Source organism: Triturus cristatus, chromosome 1_2 (assembly GCF_964204655.1).
Source record: "Triturus cristatus chromosome 1_2, aTriCri1.1, whole genome shotgun sequence".
Taxonomy (NCBI): domain Eukaryota; kingdom Metazoa; phylum Chordata; class Amphibia; order Caudata; family Salamandridae; genus Triturus; species Triturus cristatus.
In genome coordinates this window covers 897,120,513-897,127,183 of record NC_140580.1, presented here as the reverse complement: position 1 = coordinate 897,127,183, position 6,671 = coordinate 897,120,513, and positions in this window count along the sequence as shown.

Below are 6,671 nucleotides of genomic sequence, written 5' to 3'. Positions count from 1 at the left end.
TACTGTCTCACCTCTTACCCCAGCCTTCAGTGCGTCCCAAACAACATCTATCCTGGCCGATCCTATGTTCACCTGGATAAATTCGGGAATCCATTTCTTCATCCAGATACACTAATCTTCATTAAACAGAAGCTTTCTATCAAATGTCCATTTTGTAGTCCTAGCCATTAACCCAGTACACTCAAACTCCAATACCACCGGGTTATGATCCGATATAATTTTGGGAAGTATCTTAATAGAAGCCCTTGATAAAATAACATCGGAGACCAAAAAATAGTCTAACCGTGCCATCTTTCCATGTGGGGCAGAGAAATATGTATAGCCATCTTGACCTGAATTGAGCTCCACCCACACGTCATATAAGCCTTGATCTTGAACTAACGCCTGCAGGCCCCTAAAACCTTGCGGCTTCCTTCCCATATAGGATTCGGCTGATCTTAAATTAAACTGTGATTGAAGATGAATATTTAGATCACCACAAAGTATCATAGGCTGTGAATATAATGATAATTCTGTATTAATCACTTGGAAAATACTTGGGTCATCTAAATTTGGACCATATATTGAGCATAGTGTGATAACTTGCTGGGAGACCACTACCTCCAACATAACCCAGCGTCCCAGCTTATCGGCTTTGTGCTTCTTGACCTCCAATAATCCCTTCTTGGCAAGTATCGCAACTCCTTTGATATTAACTGACTGGGATGTACAGGCTAATAGTTCGAGCCCGAGGGAGCTAAGCCAGGCCCTATTAGACCATGCTATGTGCGTCTCCTGTAAAAAAGGCAGATCCCACGAGCTTGAATATATAATTCTAGCTAACACCCGTCTTTTCCTAAAGTTATTCAGACCACAAATATTAAGAGTGCAACATATTAATTTCCCCATCCAAGATCCTTATCAAATTCCAGATTTTGTCTTGCAGATTTAACATTGTGAGGTTTCTCCCGCCAAGTAGATTTAACCCAGCAGCTTGCTAGCCTTGTATACAACTGATATCTTTTAAAAACTGATCCGGTTTTTCTAATCCTACACTTTATAACTACTCGGTTTATCTGGAGCAGCCTAACATAAAACATGTAATCTTTACTCCTCGCTGAATCTGTTACACCCTCCACCAATACCTCCCCATCCCCACCCTCCCAACCCACCCCAAGCCCCCCCTACACTACCAACCCTTCCCCCCCCATTACACCCTTTACCCCCCTCATAGAGCATTGGGAAAATCTTCCCTAGGGATGGTTCCAACAGTAAGTGAGCGTGATATGAATGTGGTGTTATGCATCTGAATTTGTTTTTTGGCCTCGGTATACTTAAGGTAGTTTTGGGAAAATAGAGGCCCCCACAGAAAAATACTGACACTACCATAATACTGACACTACCATACTTTAGGCAATTCTTATGATCACAGGCACCTGTGACATAATACTGGCATACTGGAGTTTGTTTTAGCATGAAGGGTGCCCATGGTAAAGTACAGCTACTGGCATGAGAAGGAAATTCTAATCATAAGGGAGGACAACTGTAGTACATGTGAGGGTCAACCGTGATAAAATGGTGTCCCTGACATACTAGAGAGATTTTTTTACATAAGGGCAGCTCCTGATATATATGCATGGCATTAATAGCAAAATTCTGGCTCAGGCATATTGTACGTAATTTTGGCATTTGAGAATTCCAGTGAAAAAATGGTAGTCCAGGCACAATGAAGGTAATTTTTGACATTTTGAAAAAATGGTATCAACTCCTGGGGAGTGTCAGGTTTCATTGGCTTGGCACACATAAAAAGACAAATATTTAATGAGTAGACTTTCAAAACATCTAGATTTTTAGAAAATGTATGTCAATGTTGTTCATTATCCCCATATCTGGAAAATATTTTCAGGGGGAAGAGCCTCCGCAAAACTTACGTAAAAGAGCTTTGTCACTATTGCTTTACCCGTGCCCTACAATTCATGCACCACCACTTTCAAAGAACACGTCAGCACCCTAGTATGGGGGCTATCTAAAATAGACATTTGTGATGTGTTATTATCTTATTCATGCAGTGATTATGGAACTTCAGCTGTGTCAGTTAATATTCTCGGGTGTAAGGTAATGTGACATCACTTTCTGGGATGTTTCAAGGAATATTGGTCATATGATGTCACGTCCTATGATGTCATTAAGGTCAAAGTGTGTGTAATGTCACTTCCACTCCCTCTGGCATTTTGGTGAATCAACGTTCATTATCTGCACGCAAATTTAGCCCTAAATAGTGAGCAGATGAAATAGTTCAAGGAATTTTCCTCATTTGTTTTTTTGGACTAGATAATGAATGCTGTAAACAATATTTTAGTATATCATGTGGCATAGTTTCTGCTTAAAAATGTATTTGTGGTACTCAATACCTAGTGTATCTGTGCTTCCACATACAACTAAGCAATATATTTTTCTTATTAATTAGCTGGTTAAAAGTATTATGAATTGTGGTACCTGTACAATAGAGGCAGTAGAACGTTGAAAAAAGCTTCTTGAGTCAATCCCTCAAGAGACTCTATCTTTGGTACTGTTAGATCCCTGTCTCTCAGGGACACAGAGAGACCCTGCAGCTCACTACTAGATCTCTCAGCAGCAGTATCATTGAGACTAAAGGATGCTTCTGATGCAGCAGGTCACTGTGGGTGCGCTAGCAAGGCCTGAGTTACTGGAAGTCTCTCCTAAACTCGATCAGACATCAATGATGAGACAAAGTATAAAGATCTACAACACTATGTTGCTGAAATGGGGAACTGGATGAATGCCAGCTGGTTGTTTCATCCTAAAAATCAAACTCTCCAACACTATAATTAGAGGTACTCCGCCTGAACCGCTTGATCAGGCTCCACGCCTAAGCACAATGTTCACAACTAGGGGGTAAAATTAGATTGTGAATTGAAAATAAAAGTCCAGATAGGTGAAGCAGTACAAAGCTTTTTCTTTCAGCCTCCTTGTCTGCCGGTGATATTTCATACTATCCCCTCTCAGTATCAGCGGATTATAGTCAGTTCAAAGCGCATTATACAAACAGCCTCCATTGCCTGATCAACTGTGGACCCTGCTGAAATATCAGTTTTGGATGAAAATGTCTATGTTTTGCAGCAGTTACTGCATACTCTGCATTTTTCCAAAGGTAAATTTCAGGTCAGGGCTGCTGATGTTCCAACAGAGCCGCTAAAGTCAGCAGTTCTGCATGTCATTCCCCAGTTTCATGTTTAGAGGCAGTTGTTATTATTATTATTATTATTAGCTTTTGCAAAGCGCATAGCTACCCGAGGGCGTCCCAGCACTAACGTCTAGACAGAGGTTGAGGCAAGGGTTTATGAAGCTGATTGCTGGAATAGCCAGGTCTTGAGAAGTTCCCGGAGGGGAAGATGACGAGATTCAGCACGGATGTGTAGGGTCATTGTGTTCCAGAGTCTGGCCACATTGTAAGCAAATGATCTGCCTCCGCTTCTTGCCCTTTTTATTTTCAGTGTGATTGCCAGATGGAGATTAGTAGAGCGGAGGCATTTTTGGGGTGGTATGGGGTACTGAGAAGTCTATTGATCGCTGGCCCAATACCGCAGTAGGTCCTATGGGATATGCACAGAGCCTTAAATTTGATTCTGTGGGAGACAGGTAGCCAGTGAAGCATCTTTAGGGCTGGTTTGGCCGACTTGTTTTTAGGTACCCCCAGCAGTAGTCTAGCCGCACAGTTCTGTACCACTTGGAGTTTCCTTAAAGTTGCTTTGGGTGCTCAAAGGTAAAGAGAGTTTCCATAGTCCAAGCGTGATAGGACCAGGGCCTGTGTCAGAGTCTTCCTTGCACTCATTGGAAGGAGGGAGAGGACCTTGCAAAGCGGTCTAATGACGCCAAAGCATGCTCCGGTTACTCTTACTGCTTGGTTCTCAAACTTAAGGGAGCTGTCCAGCCATATGCCCAGGCTTTTTATCTTGGTCTTTGGAGATGGGACAGGCTCAAAGCAGTTAGGCCAGATCTGTTTGAGGTCTAAGCTGGAGGTGTTACCCAGAAGCATTAGCTCTGTCCTTCCACCATTCAGCTTAAGGCAGGAGTGTTCCATCCATGAAGCCACTTCCCCCAGGCAAGTTTCCAGGTCAGAGGGGTGGTTACATGCGCCATTGAGGGTGATTACCAGCTGGGTATCATCTGCGTAGGTGACAATTTTTATCCCGTAAGGCAGGATGATATCAGCGAGTGGCTGCATATATACATTAAATAACATGGGGCTCAAGGAGGATCCTTGAGGGACTCCGCAACTGTTCGCTAGGGCTACAGAGTTTGATTCCCCTGAGAAGACCTGGAAGGTTCTATTCTCTAAGTAGAATTGAATCCATTTAGGTGCCTCACCTGAGACACCTCTCCCCCTGAGTCTCTCCAATAGGATATTGAAATTCACAGTATCAAAGGCTGAGCTCAGAACTAGGAGGATGATGGCCACTGCTCCCCCTTGATTGAGGATCAATTTAGTTTCCTCCACTACTGCGAGCAAGGCAGTTTCAGTGCTGTGTAGAGGCCGGAAGCCTGTTTGTGAAGGATGTGAAAGGTCTTGGGTTTCCAGAAATTCTGAGATGTTTGAGTTCACATGCTTTTCTAGGGCCTTGATGATCACTGGGAGCAAGGATATTGGGCGGTAATTACCCAGGTCGTCCTGGTCCAGGGTTTTTTTTTTTAGGAGATACCTCACCATGGCATGCTTCCAGAGTGCTGGGGCTTAACCGATAGCCATAGACTGATTCATTATTTCGAGCATGTGGGGAAATATCACTTTTCCTGCGTTGCATAGTACGTGGGAGGGAGCTGGATCAAGAGGGGAGCCTGATTTTATTTGCAGGAGAATTTCAGGGGAGACCACAAGAGAGGCTTCTGGTCATGAGAGTTCTAAAGGGTCCTTTGCGACGCGGTAAATCTCTCTTGGGGTGTTAGCTGCTTAATTAATTCTCTCTTCATAGTACGCTGCCTGGGCGATTAGTTAGAAGTAATTATCACACTTGGTAATGTCTGAACTACGAGGTAATGGTTCTCACCCTTTTCGATCATTATTCTAAACACATCCTATCTATATATGTGTAGATATATGCATATATAAGATATATAGATGCATAAAGGAAGGTAGTATATGCATGAAGGAAGGTAGTATATGTAGATTAAAGATGCATTAATTAATCTCCGGCTTTCAAGTGTTGTACTTAAAATGACATATATATATAAATCGACATTCATGCCCATGATGCCCAAGGATGGATTGGACATTTTTGCTGAAAATGTCACCAAAGATCTCAAGGAACTGGCATACAGTAGTAGCAGAGACTTTGTGAGCAGTAATCACAATAAAATGACAAAGTACAACGAGTTAATCAACATAATCAAACAGAGACAAGATGTGGTGGTCCGTTGGTCAGATAAGGGAGGAAATGTTGTCCTTTAGCCCCTGGAGCAGTATAACAAAGAAGCCCTTAAACAATTATCAGACAAAGATTGTTACAGTCGTGTGAGCCCGAATATCATCGTAGGAATCAAAGAAAGATTTCACAAAGCTCTCTACAACTGAAAGAGTGCAGGTCTGCTCACAAAACAAGAGCTTGAATATCTCAAATGTGACTACCCCGTACTACCCCAACTCTACCTCATCCCTAAAATCCATAAAAACCCTGTGGAACCTCCAGGGAGACCCATAATTGCTGCAATAGGGGGACTTTTGGAAAACACCTCGAGATTCATAGACCACTTCTTACAGCCATCCGTCCGTTGTCTTCCAGCTTACATCAAAGACACGGGGGACTTCCTCAGAAAAATTTATGATGTAACATGGGAGAGTGATTTTCTGCTAATGACCCTAGATGTTAACACACATTACACAAGCATCAGACACACAGATGGGCTCAACGCATTACACTACTTCTTGGGCAAAAGACCTATATCTATGTTTCAGCATTCAATGAGGATTGTGCAGATGGCCGAGATGTGTCTTGACAACAATGTGTTTATTTTTGACAGTTTAACATACAAACAACTGCAAGGTACTGCCATGGGTACTTGCTTCGCCCCCAGCTATGCTAATTTGCATATGGGGTTGTGGGAGGAGCAAGTACTCATGGTAGTACATAGTGCCACTTTTTCGGAAAAAGTACGAATGTATGTCAGGTATATCGACGACATTTTTATATTGTGGAAAGGCTCTTCAGAGAGTGCTAAAACCTTCTCTGAAGAAATCAACAACAATACACTTAATCTCAGCTTTACCTGCAACATGAGTAGAGGTGTATGTTGAAGGAGGCAAACTGCAGTCCAAAACATTCAGAAAACCCACTGCAGGGAACGCTATATTACACGCACACAGCTTCCACCCCACTTCTCTGAAAGAAAGTATACCCTACGTCGAATGCCTCCGCATGAAGCGTAACTGCAGCACCATTAATAGCCTTGACAAAGCAACAGGAGAACTATGCGACAGACTGGCCCTCAGGGGTTACAGCCAAGAAACACTTACCAAAGCGAGAATAAAAGCAGCAACTAAAACCTGTAAAGAGCTTTTAGCCTCTGAGACAGGTACTACAGCTAAAACCACAGAGTGGAATGCCATCAACACTCCCAGACTAATTACAGGCTTCAATGCATATCATGCCCAAGTAAGGAAAATAGTATACAGACAC